This window comes from Mustela erminea, chromosome 6, assembly GCF_009829155.1.
Source record: "Mustela erminea isolate mMusErm1 chromosome 6, mMusErm1.Pri, whole genome shotgun sequence".
Lineage (NCBI taxonomy): Eukaryota > Metazoa > Chordata > Mammalia > Carnivora > Mustelidae > Mustela > Mustela erminea.
Window position 1 is genome coordinate 101,977,818 of NC_045619.1, and position 15,269 is coordinate 101,993,086.

The 15,269-nt window shown below is 40.8% G+C and overlaps 1 protein-coding gene and 1 pseudogene across 2 annotated transcripts in view; one reads left to right on the plus strand and one right to left on the minus strand.

Moving 5' to 3' along the window:
- The window catches only part of VAMP1 (vesicle associated membrane protein 1), a 77,518-nt gene that overhangs the window by 58,284 nt on the left and 3,965 nt on the right, over positions 1 to 15,269 (plus strand). The window lies entirely within an intron of this gene.
- On the minus strand, positions 2,609 to 5,034 carry LOC116592412 (annotated as a pseudogene).

Consider the following 15,269-nt stretch of genomic DNA (forward strand, 5'->3'; position numbering starts at 1 on the left):
GCAGAACCAACCTGGAAAACAGTTTGGCAATTTCTTACAAAGCTACACGTAGTCTTATCACATGATCTGGCAATTTTGTACTTCAGTATTTGCCCAAAAGAGTTGAAAACTTCTGTCTACACAAAAACCTGCCCACATATGTTTCAGTAGCTTTATTCATAATTGCCAAAACTTAGAAGTAACCAAGATATTCTTATATGGTTGAATGGTTAAAAAATAGTGGTACATCTAGATCATGAAATATTATTCTGCAAAAAAAGAAATGAGCCATTGAGCCACAAAAAACAAAAACGAAAACCAGGGAATAACCTGAATGCATATTGCTAAGAGAAAGAAGCCAGTCTGAGAAGGCTATATATTGTGTGATTCCAACTATGACATTCTAGAAAAAGCAAAACTATAGAGACAATAAAAAGAATCAGAGGTTGCCAGGGGCTTGTGGAGCAGGAGGAATAAAGATGTGAATCATAGGGGATTTTTAGGGTAGTGAAACTACTTGGTACCATATGATACTATAATAATGGATACATGATATTATACATTTGTCAAGCCCACAGGACAGAGTGAACTCTAATGTTAACTATGAACTTTAGTTAGTAACAATGTATTGGTTTGGTTCATAAGCTGTAACAAGTGTACCACACTAATGCAAGATGTTAGTAGTAGAGGAAGTGGTGTGTGGAGGGGAAGGAAGAGTGTATGGACACTCTGTATTTTCTGTGCAATTTATCTGGAAACCAAAGCTTTAAGAAATAAAGTTAATTAAATTAGGTTAAATTAAACAAAACAAAATAAACACTACCTTCCTTCAATTCCATATCCCCTTGTTGCTATTGTCATTTCTCTCTTCCCATGATGGCCATGCTTTTGAAAATGTTTGTCTAAGTACTACAGAAAATGATAATTTACATTGATCGAATGCTTATTATGAGCTGAAATGTAGAGTGTTGTATTTACCTCTCACAACAGTTCTATTGCGTTGGTACGATTTTTATAGATTTGGACCCTGAGGTGTGAAATGTTTGAGCCACTTGAGCAACTTCACATTATTAGTAAGTGTTGCAACCAGTATTTGAGGACAGGCTGTTGGACCTTATGGGTAATGCTCTTAAATCACTCTATTCATGGGCTCCATTTTCTCTCCAGGGGCTCAGCATCAGACAACTCCACACACCACATTATTCTGTAGTCTGTGGAAATGGTGCCTCCTAGGGCATCATTTGAAAGGAGCTGTCCAGGGTTGTGCCATGTGGCAGCCCTGCTTACCTCCCACCCATCCTTCATCTCACTTCATCCCCATCTCTTCACTGGATCTACTCTCACTAAGGTCCATGACTACATTTTAACAAATCCAACAGATACTCTTCCATCTTCTTATTTAACTCTTGAGCAGCTTTTGACATGGTTGAATGCCCCTTTCTTCTTGAAACATTTTTCCTCCCCAAACATCATGTTTCCTTGGTTTCTTTCTCCTTTGGGTGTTCTGATTCAATTTCCTTTGCCAGCTCTTCCTCCTCTCCCTGGCCATTGAATGTGGAAGTTCTGCAGGGTCTTGTCTTGGCCCTCTTCTCTTGGTACCCTCATACACCTTGTAGGTGATCTATTCTTACTCTTTTCTTTAAGTTTTTATTTAAATTCCAGTTAGTTAACCTACAGTGTAATATTAGTTTCAGGTGTACAAATAGTGATACAACACTTCATACAACATCTGGTGCTCATCACTCCAACTGCCCTCCTTAATCCCTGTCACCTGCTTAACTCATCCCTCTACCCTCCTCCCCACTGATAACTAGCTGTTTGTTCTCTTTAGTTAAGAATCTGTGGCTGAACATCTCCTTAAAAAAAAAAAAAATATATATATATATATATATATTTTTTTTTTGTGTGTGTGTGTGTGTGTGTGTGTGTGTGGTGTTGGTTTTCTTCATTAGTTTTCTTCATTCCTATTCTTTGCCTGTTTTTCTGTCAGATTGTTTGTCTTTATCTTACTGATCTTTTTCTTTTAAACATTCTGGATGGTAATTCTTTGTCAGTTATATGAATTGTAAGTATCGTCATAGTCCTGTGTTTATGTTGTCTTTTAGTGGACAAAATTTTACATTTTAATATAACCAAATATATTAACAAATAGATAACAATGAAAAGAAATCCCCCCAAAACATAGAAAACAAACAAAAGAAATCAGCAAACAAGAGGGCATTCAACCATGTCAATAATCATGTTAGAAATGGATAGTCTAAGCATACTACTTAAAAGAAAGTTTAAGAAGCAAGACCCAACTATACGCTGTGTACCAGAAATTCACATTAAATATAGAATATTCAATAGGTTAGAAATAAAAGAGTAGAGAAAGATGTACCATAAAAACATGAATCAAGGGGCGCCTTGGGTGGCTCAGTGGGTTAAGCCGCTGCCTTTGGCTCAGGTCATGATCTCGGGGTCCTGGGATTGAGTCCCGCATTGGGCTCTCTGCTCAGTGGGGAGCCTGCTTCCTCCTCTCTCTCGGCCTGCCTCTCTGCCTACTTGTGATCTCTCTCTGTCAAATAAATAAATAAAAAATCTTAAAAAAAACATGAATCAAAAGAAACATGGAATGTTTATATTAATTTCACATAAAGTAGACTTCAGAACAAGAACAGATCAGGGAAAAAGAGGGACACAATATACTGATTAAAGGGTAATTTCTTCAAGAAGACATAGTAATCTTGGGAGCCTGGGTGGCTCAGTGGGTTAAAGCCTCTGCCTTCAGCTCGGGTCATAGTCCCGGGATCCTGGAATCGAGTCCCACATTGCACTCTCTGTTCAGCGGGGAGTCTGCTTCCTCCTCTCTCTCTGCCTACTTGTAATCTCTGTCAAATAAATAAATAAAATCTTAAAAAAAAAAGAAGATATAGTAATCTTAAATGTATATGCACCTAACAGTAGAGCTGCAAAATATATGAAGCAAAACTAAAAGATCTAAGGGGGAAATAAAAAGATTTACCATTGTAATTTCTTGGGTGATAAAAATGTCTTTTGTTATTTATTTACTTATTTATATAGAAATTCAGGTTTTTGTTTTGTTTTGTTTTGTTTTGTTTTTAAAGATTTTTTATTTATTTGACAGAGAGAGATCACAAGTAGGCAGAGAGAGAGAGAGAGAAGCAGGCTCCCCACTGAGCAAAGAGCCCGATGCGGGGCTCAATCCCAGGACACCGAGATCATGACCTGAGCCGAAGGCAGTGGCTTAATCCACTGAGCCACCCAGGCACCCCAGGTTTTTTTTAAATAAAGATTTTATTTATTTATTCAACAGACAGAGATCACAAGCAGGCAGAGAAACAGGCAGAGAGAGAGAGAGAGAGGAGGAAGCAGACTCCCTGCCAAGCAGAGAGCCCAAAGCAGGGCTCGATCCCAGAACCCTAGGATCATGACCTGAGCTGAAGGCAGAGGCTTTAACCCACTGAGCCACCCAGGCGCCCCTAGAAATTCAGGTTTTATTTTTACTTATTCTTACACTGGTGGGAGCCAATGTCAGGAACTTACAGGTGAACAATAAATTTTGTTAGCTGAATGAAAAAAAGACAATGGGGCATTATCATTAGGCAAGACTTGCTTTTTCACATTTCACACATGAATGCGATATTACCCTTTCTGGAACAAAATGCCGAGATTGCTAAAGAAACCATCTTTGGAGGAAGTGTTTAATAAGCATATTCTATTTAAATAAATCCTCCAGGAGGAAATGGGAGAATTCATTGTCTCTTCTTAGAAGAAGGCTGTGTTTGTAGTTATCTGTCAAATTCATCTGTGCAGTTCACCAACATCTCCCTATTGGGAACATCAGTATTTCCACACCACGATTCCCAAAATGACTTCTGATTTTATCTTAATTTTTTTTTTAAGATTTTATTTATTTGACAGAGATCACAAGTAGGCAGAGAGGCCGGCAGAGAGAGAGAGAGGAGGAAGCAGGTTCCCTGCTGAGCAGAGAGACCAATGTGGGGCTCGATCCCAGGACCCTGGGATCATGACCTGAGCCGAAGGCAGAGGCTTTAACCCACTGAGCCACCCAGGCGCCCCTTTATCTTAATTTTTTAAAAAAGATTTTTGTTATTTATTTGTCAGAGAGAGAGAGAGCACAAGCAGGAGGAGTGTCAGGCAGAGGGAGAGGCAGACTCCTGGCTGGGCAGGGAGTCCGATGTGAGACTTGATTCTGGGACCCTGGGATCATGACCTGAGTCAAAGGTAGACACTTAACCAACTAAACCACCCAGACGTCCCACCAAAATGACTTTAAAATCCCAAAATTCTGTGGGGCACCTTGGTTGCTCAGTGGATTAAGCCTCTGCCTTCTGCTCAGGTCATGATCTCAAGGTCCTGGGATGGAGCCCCACATCAGGCTCCCTGCTCGGCAGGGAACCAGCTTCCCCCTCTCTCTCTGCCTACTTGTGATGTCTCTATCAAATAAATAAATAAAATCTTTTAAAAAATAAAAAATAAAACCCCAAAATTCTTTGTCTCCTTTGGCTTCTCTCTTTATTAATAGTTCAATTTCATCATCTCCATCTTCATAATTTTCTTTAGAGCACCCACCAGTCCCTCAGTAGGATATATTTCCTACTGATGAGTGCTGTGGGAGGGCTTTTCTTTCTGCATTCTTTTTTCAACTTGAGTCAGGTAGTCCCACCGCGTGTTTTCTGCTTTCTTTCTACATAAGAACTGTATCTGTCTTGAATTTTTTTGAACTGCCTTCCACGGAGATGGGTTTCAAGAGATTGTTCATGACCATGGAGTGACTCTTCCCATTCAGATTCTTTACCAAAAGATCAAATGAGGTCTCTGTGAAATGCACGTGTGTGTTCTCAGTGGGGACTTGACAAACTCAACTTAAGGTGAAGTAGATCTTCACAAATGTATCTGCCGATCCCATCCGCAATCACTGATTTTCACTGTACATCCCATTGTCAAGGGAGCAACCGTGGCAGCTGGCTTTTCATTGTCAAGAGGTTCTGCTGCTCTCTGCGATTTCAGTGGCATCTTGGTCTAGATTTCTGTCTCCATCTTGGACTTTCAAAGGTAAGGGCATCGTGTACTCTTTTTCTAGTGGCCTTTTCCAGCAGCACCTTCACCTCCCCTGGGTCTTTCTGGAGACCCAAGCTGCAGCCTTGGTCAGCTGGGCCCGCAAGGCAAGGCCCAGAGCTGCAGCCACACAGGGGAGAGACAGGAAACAACGCAGGGAAGCTGCTTGCTCAGAGGCAGAGCCCGAGCCCGCCCCAGCAGGAGTCCCAGCCCAGCCAGCGCCTGTGCTTCCTGTGCGCACAGCCAACCCTGAGGCAGCTGTGACCGGCTTCCGCACGTGGCGCCTCTCAAGTGTGTTTTGTCTTCACGTGGTGACTCTTGGTGGGCTCTTGGATAGCTTCAGGGTCAGAACTGGTCACCAGGAAGGTTAAGCCGTAATTAGAAGTTTGGAACTTCTAGCTCTATCCACCCACCCTCCAGGAAGGGGAGTGAGTCTAGAGACTGAATTAATAATAGTTCTGTTTAGGATAAGGCTGCCATAAAAATCCCTAAACTAAGGGGTTCAGAGAGCTTGCAGGTTGTGAACGCATTCATGAGTTGGGACCATGGGACAGAGGCTTGTGCTCTGGACTCTTCCAGACCTTGCCCCACGTCCCTCTTTGGTAGCTTGTTTGTATCCTTTATAATACTCTTTGTAATAAACCTGTCACTAGTTAGTAAAGGAGTTCCCTGAATTCTGTTAAACCGTTCTAGCAAATTATTGTAGGTGAAGACGGGGGTCTTGGGAACCCCTGATTTGTAGCAACTTGGACAGAAGTGTAGGTAACCCACAAGCTCTGGGTCGTTAGTGTCAAAATTGAGCTAAATTGGAGGACACTAAGTTGGTATCTGCAGAGAACTGGAGAATCTGCTGTGGAAAATGCATCCATTTGGTGTCACAAGTGTTTTGAGTAGAAACAGATCCTGTAAGTTGGTGTCAGAGGAGTGGGATTTGCTCAAACAGCCATGGCTCACAGAAGCATTGGCTTGGGATGAGAAAGTAAGGAAGGGGAGGAGATAAGGGATCTTTGACCCCTGCACGGCCACCTAGTCAGTCCCTCATGGTCTGAAACAGCAGCTGTGCTGTTAGAAGAGGATTATCTCTTCATGGGCTCAGCTGCGTGCTGTTCTCTAGTACTGATGCAAGAGTTGAACACTGGTTAAAAGTCCCTGTGTTTGGTTTTTTACAGATTCATGGGCAGTAGCCAGTGGCCTGGCTATGGGTGGTCAAAGGAAAACAGGACTATTAAGGGGATGCCTGGATAGGGTGCGGCCATGCAGAAATTACTCTGGGAATTTAAGGGGCACATGAAAGCAGGGCAAGTCAATGCCCACTAGAAGAACTCCCTTCCAGATTTAGAAGGTGATTGGCAACACGAAGTCAACATTTTGGGGCACTCCCTTGAGGGGAGTGGACACTTGGCTGCTGCAGCTATAAGTAGGGGCTGAATCTAGACATTTTCCTCTTGCACTGTCTGCGGCACAAAATGCCACAAGAGAGAGACTGTAGATGGCTCTGGGAAAGGTGCTGGGAGGAGGGGGAAGGGAAGACCATGCACACAGCTTGTGTGCACACAGCGGACCAATGCTGGTAGCCCCAGGGAACTGTACATAGGTTCTAATAGGAATAGACCCTTATGCTGGACTGGGCTTTGTATATTTGATAGTAGACCCAAATGTTAAAAATATTGTGATATAGTGATGTTGGTAAAATTCAACTACTTCATGCAAATGATCAAACGTATTGGGGGATTAAATTAAAGCGTCCTCAGGATATAATACCTATGGAAAATGATTGGCCCGAGGAAGACCTGGATCTAGCAGACCATTAGCTGATTTCTATGCTAAATAGTAATGTATAAACTTACTATAAGGTACAAATTGCAGTAAATTAAGGGGGAAAGTGAGTAATCAAATTAGTACAAGAATATAAAATGTATGTAATGGCTCTCCAGAACATGCTAGTTGTTTCTTTTCTTCTATCCCTATTCCATACTGGCTTGTCCTAATGTTAGGTATATTGTATTGGTACTAGTGCTGTGTCTGTTCTGTAAATGCCAAATGTCAGGCCAAATGAAAATGCTCTGACAGGTATGATCATTTTGCTCTAAGGAATCTGTGATCAGAACATCTTTTCAATATACCAGATGTCCTGGCCAATGTAATAAGGCAAGAAAATAAAAGTTTTACAGATTAGAAAGGAAGGCATAAAACTGTTTTTGTTTGAAAATGACATAATTATCTGTGTAAAAATCCCAAAGGATCTACAAAAATGTTCCTAGAACTATTATGTAAGTTTAGCAAGTTTGTCAGATACAGGGCCAATATACAAAAGTCAAACATATTTCCATATCTCAGCAGTGGACAATTAGAATTTGAAATTTAAAAATATGATTTATAATAGTCCCCCACCTCCCACCCCCCACTTAAGTATTTAAGTATACATATCACAAAGTATGGCCAGGATCTGTATACTAAAAACTATGAAACAGTAATAAAAAAAATCAACAATGATGTAAATAAATGGAGAGATATACTGTGTTCCTGGGTTGGGAAATTCAATATTGCATGGATGTCAGTTCTCCCCAGTTCGATTTAAAGAGTTAGTGTATCTTCAATCAAAATCACAGCAGGCTTTTTTAATATTTTTCTGATAGAAATTGGCAAGTGGATTCTAAAATTTATACGGGAAAGAAAAGGAACTGAAAGGAACTAAAAAAGGAACACCAGTTGGAGAAACTACCCTATTGAATTTCAAGACTTATTAGGAAACTACAGTCATCAAGATAGTGTGGTATTAGCAAAAGGGTAGACCCATAGGCCTGCAGTGCCAAGAGAGCCCAGAAATAAACCCACACAAGTATTATCAACTGAGTTTTGAAAAGATGCAAAGAAAATTTAATGTAGAAAGAACAGTCTTTTTCAACCACAAAAAAACAAACTTCAACATATACCTCATACTTAAACAAAGAGTAACAGCTCATAAGCTTAAACTGAAAGAATGAAGTGACAAAATATTTAGAAGAAAACACAGGAGAGGGGCACCTGGGTGGCCCAGCTGGTTGGGCACCTGGGGATCAAACCCCGAGTTGTGCTCCCTGCTCCGCGGGGAGTCTGCTTCTCCCTCTCCCTCTACACACACTCTCTCTCAAGTAAGTAAATAAACAAACAAATAAATAAATAAAATCTTAAAAAAAAAAAACACAGGAGAAAATCTGCATTAACTTTGGGCTTGGGTTTGGTGATCAGATTTCAGATACTACATCCAAAATGTAATCCATGGGGCACCTGGATGGTTCAGTCGGTAGAGTATTGCCACTTTTGATCTTGGGGTTGTGGGTTGAGCCCCAAGTTGGGTGTAGAGATTATTTAAAAGAAAACACAATCCATAAAAGAAAAAATTGATAATGTAGATCATATCAAAATTTAAAAACTGCTTTGTGACAGATATGTTAAGAGAATAAATAGGTAAACCACAGGCTAAGAGAAAACATTTGCAGATTGCATGCTTGTATCTGGAATGCATAAAGAATCCTTAAAACTGAGTAAAAAAAAAATGACTCAATTTAAAAATAAGCAAAAGATTTAAAGAGACACTTTGGCAAATGAGGTATATGGATGGCAAATGAGCATGTGAAAAGATGGTCAACATTAGTCATTAGAGAAATGCAAATTAAAATCACAATGAGGGACCGCTGTTCACCTCCCAGAATTGCTTAAAACCAACACCACCACCATGAAATGTAATGGAGCAAAAGGAATTCTGATTGCAGATGGAAATATGAAAGGGTATACTATAGTCACTTTGGAAGACAGTTTGGCAGTTTCTAGTCCTGAGAAAACATCACAAAAACCCAAACTGAAGGGCATTCTGCAAGTAACTAATTAGCATGCTTCAAAACTGCCCAGGAAAAAATAAGAAAAGAAAAAAAAAAGAAAGAAACGGTCGCAGATCAGACTAAAGGGTCATGACCACTAATACAATGTAGTATCTTAGATTAGATCCTGTACCAGTAAAAGGACATTAGAGAAAAACTGGTGCAATCTGAGTAAAGTCTATCGCTTAATTAGTATTTGAACAGTGTTAATTTCTTGCTTTTAACTAATGAATCGTGAGTGTGTAAGATATTAAAATAAGGGAGGCTATGTGGAGAATATCCAAACTCTGTATCATCTGCGACTTTTTTTGTAATTCTAAATTTATCCTAACGGAAATAATCTACTGAGAAAAGAAACCCCAAGTGAGAAATAGACCCACTAAAGTGGCTAATATCAAGGTGAGTAACAATCCCAAGTTAAGGTACATATGTGAAGCAATGCAAATCTCAAGCATTGCTGGTGGGATTGTAAATTACTTCCATCATTTTAGAAATGTTTTAGCAGAATTAACTAAAACCATACAGATTTCCATCTTATGATTTAGCAGTTCTACTTCTATGTATATGCTCAAGAGAAAAGAGTGCATATGTCTGTAAAAAGACATGTATAAGAATATTTGTAGTAACTTTATTCAGAATTGCTGAAAACTTGAAACAATCCTTAAGTTAGAAAGAACCAAGAGAATGGACAAATTCAGGTGTATTCATACAGTGGAATACTACATGACAAAGTTTTTTAAAAATTTTTTTACAGAGAGAATGAGAGAGTGTGAGCAGGAGGGAGACTCAGAGAGAGAGGGAGAGAGAGAACCCCAAGGAGACTCCACAGCATGGAGCCTGATGCCGGGCTTGATCTCATGACCCCGAGATCATGACTGAGCCGAATCAGGAGTCAGACACTTAACCGATGAAGCCACAGGCACCCCTGCATGGCAAAATTTTAAAAAGAAACCAAACTACCGATATTAGCAACAGCAAGGATACATCTCGAAAACATGATATTGATTAAAAGAAGTCAGACATAAAATGGCTAAATAGACAGCTTAATAGTCTAATTGATGGGGATAAGTCACAAGTTAAATCATGAGTATCTCTATAGACTAATTGACGGGGACAAGTCATAAGATGAATAGTGAACATCTCTGGAGATATCCTGTATCTCAAGATATATATATATATATATTTTTTTTTTTTAAAGATTTTATTTGTTTATTTGACAGACAGAGATCACAAGTAGGCAGAGAGGCAGGCAGAGAGAGAGAGAGGAGGAAGCAGGCTCCCTCCCCCCTGAGCAGAGAGCCCGATGTGGGGCTCGATCCCAGGACCCTGAGGTCATGACCCGAGCCCAAGGCAGAGGCTTTAACCCATTGGGCCACCCAGGCACCCCTATCTCAAGATATATTACCTATCTCCCAGAATGTTAACTGAGACCCAAGCAGTAAGGTTTACTGAGGGGGGAGAGGCGTGAAATCTTCTGGGACGCTAAGAAGGTTCTGTATCTTCTGGGATGTAACCCAGTTGTAACACTTCTTCAGGCTGTACACTTAAGATCAGTATACTTTACATAGTTTACCATATGTATCTTATGACTTAATAAAATGTGAAATGAAGAAGAATTAAAAACTAAAGTGTGGGAGGAAAAAGAAACTTAAGTGGTTTCCTATTGCTGTTAAAGTCCAAAATCGTTATTACAGTTGTAAGTCAGGCTGATCAGCTTCCTACCTACTTCTCCAGCTTCATCTCTCTGTTCCCAAGTTCCAGCCCAGCTATTCTTCTGATTACGGGACCTTGGCACGCACCATTCCCTCCTTCCACTGGGAGAATTCTCTCCTCCCCACTTCACCTAGCTCACCTTAATTATTCTGCAGGTCACATCCTGAATTTCCTCAGGGGAGCTTATCCTGATCCTCAAGCTTAGATTAGGTTTCTGATGATATGGTATGTTTCTACTTTATAGCACTTACTTTACTGTAATTATTTTTCAAACTTTGGAAGGTTAGGTAGTAAGTCCGTCTTGTTTGTGTTATCTTCTGATGCCCGGTATATAGTGAATACTCATTTAATACTTACCGAATGCTTATTTTATTTTAAAGATTTTATTTATTTATTCGACAGAGAGAGATCACAAGTAGTCAGAGAGGCGGGCAGAGAGAGAGAGAGAGGAGGAAGCAGGCTCCCTGCTGAGCAGAGAGCCCGATGCGGGACTCGATCCCAGGACCCTGAGATCATGACCTGAGCCTAAGGCAGAGGCTTTAACCCACTGAGCCACCCAGGTGCCCCCCGAATGCTAATTTTAAAAGTGAGCCTTGGATTAGTTTAATAAATGAGTAGTCCAAGGCCACAGAGTATGAGCTGAGACCCAAGGCCATCAACAAGTCCTGCTGACTCTGTTTCCAAGAGATATCTTCAAACTGTACACTCTCCCCATCTGTCTATCGCAGGAGCCTTCTACCTGGTCTCTCGGGTTCCAGTCTTTATTCATTACCCACTGGATTATTACAGATAATAATGTCCTATTGTCTATTCTCTCAAAGCAGCCAGATTGATCCTTTTTAACATGAAAAGAGATGGCACTTATCCCTTGCTCAGAACCTTCCAATGGCAGCTCTGAATTTAGAATATAATGAAAGTCCTTATCTTGGTTTATGAAGCCCACTGTGATAAGACTGACTCCATCTGGCGTGCCCCCACCCACCTGACTCTAGCCTAGACATGTATTCCCCTAACTCTGACGTCCCAAGATCCCAGGCACTTTCACACTAGCTGAATATTCCAAGAGGAACACTGGTTCCTTCTGGGTGTTCAGTTCAGATGCCCCCTCCTCGAAAAGACTTCATGAACTCTTGTCTAAAGTAGCTAGGTAGTTACTCTCACTTTCACTATTTCCTTATTTCAGTTTTCAGTTTAACACTTACTGTTCCCAATTTATTTTGATCATCTGTCTCATCTAATGAGAGCAAGAGCGTGCCCTTATGGTCTGCTTAGCTCTGTATCTTTGATACCTAGAACAATGTTTAGCACATAGTAGGTGCTCAGTAGTTAAAATATTTGATATTTGATGAATCCATGAATACCTCAATTCCTGGGCTCTTTGTTCCTTCCCAGCTGTTGGTAACCATAGGCTCATTGAATCCGGTTTCTTCATAGACCACTTAAAGCTGTGCTAGAGTCTAGTGCGGTAGCCACTAGCCACATGTAGCTATTTAAATATAAAATTAGATTGGGGCACCTGGGTGGCTCAGGTCCTGATCTCAGGGTCCTGGGATCAAGCCCTGCATCGGGCTCTCTGCTTGGCGGGGAGCCTACCTCCCCCTCTCTTTGTGCCTACTTGTGATTTCTGTCTGTCAAATAAATAAATAAAATCTTAAAAAAATAAGTATAAAATTAGATTAAATTTAAAATTTAGTTCCTCCAGGGGTGCCTGGGTGGCATAGTCGGTTGAGTGGCTGACTCTTGGTTTCTGCTCGGGTCACGTTCTGAGGTCCTGGGATGGAGCCCTGCACTGGGCTCTGGGCTGAGAGCAGAGTCAGCTTGACACTCTTTCTCCCTCTCCATCTGCCCCTCCCTTCATGTGGCTGGCAGCTCCCATATTGGACAACACAGATAATAATTTTTATCATTACAGAAAGTTCTATTGGACAATGCTGATAAAGTTTTTTACAAATGGATTAATCCCAAAGGGAGTTGTTAGGCCTTGAGTGTAAAAATAGTTGCCTTTTGAGGTCTTGTTGCTCTGGAATGGCTGCCTTGTTTTTCCTCCTTTGGACTGGTTTCTGCATGAATTGCCCTATTTGATTGGACAAGCTGTTTTATCAGACAGGTGTGTGTGTGTGTGTGTGTGTTTAATGTTATGTTAGTCACCATATAGTACACCATTAGTTTTTGATGTAGGTTTTTGATGTAGTGTTCCATGATTCATTGTTTGCGTATAACAGCCAGTGCTCCATGATATACGTGCCCTCCTTAATTACCCATCACCGGGCTCACCCAACCCCCCCTACCCTCGGAAACCCTCAGTTTATTTCCTGGAGCCCATAGTCTCTCATGGTTTGTCTCTGTCTCTGATTCCTCCCCCCTTCATTTTTCCCTTCCTTCTCCTAGTGTCCTTCATGCTATGTCTTATGTTCCACATATGAGTGAAACCATATGATAATTGACTTTCTCTGATTGACTTATTTCACTTAGCATAATCTCCTCCAGTCCTGTCCATGTTGATGCAAAAGTTGGGTAGTCATCCTTTCTGATGGCTGAGTAATATTCCATTGTATGTACCAAGATATGGATCACATTTTCTTTATCCATTTGTCTGTTGAAGAGCATCTCAGCTCCTTCCACACTTTGGCTATTGTGGCCATTGCTCTATGAACATTGGGGGGCATATGGCCCTTCTTTTCACTACATCTGTATCTTTGGGGTAAATACCCAGTAGTACAATGGCTGGGTCATATGGTAGCTCTATTTTTAATTTTTTGAGGAACCTCCACACTGTTTTCCAGAGTGGCTGCACCAACTTGCATTCCCACCAACAGTGTAAGAGGGTTCCTCTTTCTCCATATCCTCTCCAACATTTGTTTTCTTGCCTTGTCAATTTTTACCGTTCTAACTGGCATAAGGTGGTGTCTCAATGTGGCTTTGATTTGAATTTCCCTGATGGCTAATGATGATGAACATTTTTTCATGTGTCTATTAGCCATTTGTATGTCTTCTTTGGAGAAGTGTCTGTTCATGTCTTCTGCCCATTTTTTGACTTGATTTTATGTTTTTAGGGTGTTGAGTTTGAGAAGTTCTTTATAGATCTTGGATATCAGCCTTTTTAGTGTCATTTGCAAATATCTTCTCCCATTCTGTGGGTTGCCTCTTTGTTTTTTTGACTGTTTCCTTTGCTGTGCAGAAGCTTTTTTATCTTGATGAAGTCCCAAAAGTTCATTTTTCCTTTTGTTTCCCTTGTATTTGGAGACGTGTCTTAAAAGAAGTGGCTATGGCTGATGTCAAAGAGGTTACCACCTAGGTTCTTCTCTAGGATTTTGATGGATTCATGTCTCACACTGAGGTCTTTCATCCATTTTGAGTTTATATTTGTGTATGATGTAAGAGAATGGTCGAGTTTCATTCTTCTGCATGTGGCTGTCCAATTTTCCCAGCACCATTTATTGAAGAGACTGTCTTTTTCCCAATGGATATTTTTTCCTGCTTAGTCAAAGATTATTTGACTGTAGAGTTGAGGGTCCATATCTGGTCTCTACTCTGTTCCACTGGTCTGTGTGTCTGTTTTTGTGCCAATACCATGCTGTCTTGGTGATCACAGCTTTGTAGTATAGCTTGAAATCAGGCAATGTGATACCCAGCTTTGTTTTTCTTTTTCAACATTTCCTTGGCTATTCAGGATCTTTTCTGGTTCCATACAAATTTTGGGATTCAAACAGGTGTTTTGAGGGTGAGTCCATAATTTGAGGATTTCAGAGGTATACAACTTAGAACAAGTAAATCTTTTCATGATAAGCACATAAAAAGAAACAGGTGCCTAGAAGATACAGAACTATATAACTCTGTTGAGCAGAAGCACGGTTAGGGGATGTGTTGACCTTGGGTTGGGGGAGGTGAGAGACTGGCAGTCCTAGATACTCAACTAAATTAACTCTAAGGTAGAATTCCTTTAAGATGAATGGTTCTGACAGAAATATAAATATAATTATAAAACTATGACCAATATTTTAGGCCCAGTTCATGAATGAGAATCTGAAGTAAAATATTAGCAAACAGGATCCCAGAGGTCCATTCAAAGAAAAACAGAACAAGATTAAGTGTGGGTTTCTTCAGAAAAGTAAAGATAGTTTAGCATCAGGAAACTAATTTATGTAATTTATCAGGTGGATAGATATATAACGAACTCTTTAGAGGCTTAAATGGCATGTGTTTGCTTTTTGTAAAGATTCAATATCCATTGTTAGTTTAAAACCACAGTGAAATAAGGGCACCTGGGTGGCTCAGTCGGTTAAGCATCTGCCTTCAGCTTGGGTTATGATCCCAGGGTCTTGGAATCCAGACCCGCATCGGGCTCCTGGCTCAGCAGGGAGCCTGCTTCTCCCTCGCCCTCTGTCCCTGCTTGTGTTCTCTCTCTTTCTCTCAAATAAATTAATTAAAAAATAAAAACCTCATAAATAAAATCTAAAAAAAAAAACAAAAAAACGGGACGTCTGGGTGGCTTAGTCAGCTGGGCCACTGCCTTCGGCTCAGGTCATGATCCTGGGGTCCTGGGAATGAGTCCTGCATTGGGCTCCTTGCTCAGCAGGGAGCCTGCTTCTCTCTCTGGCCTCTGCCTGCCACTCTGCCTGCTTGTGCGCTCTCTCACTC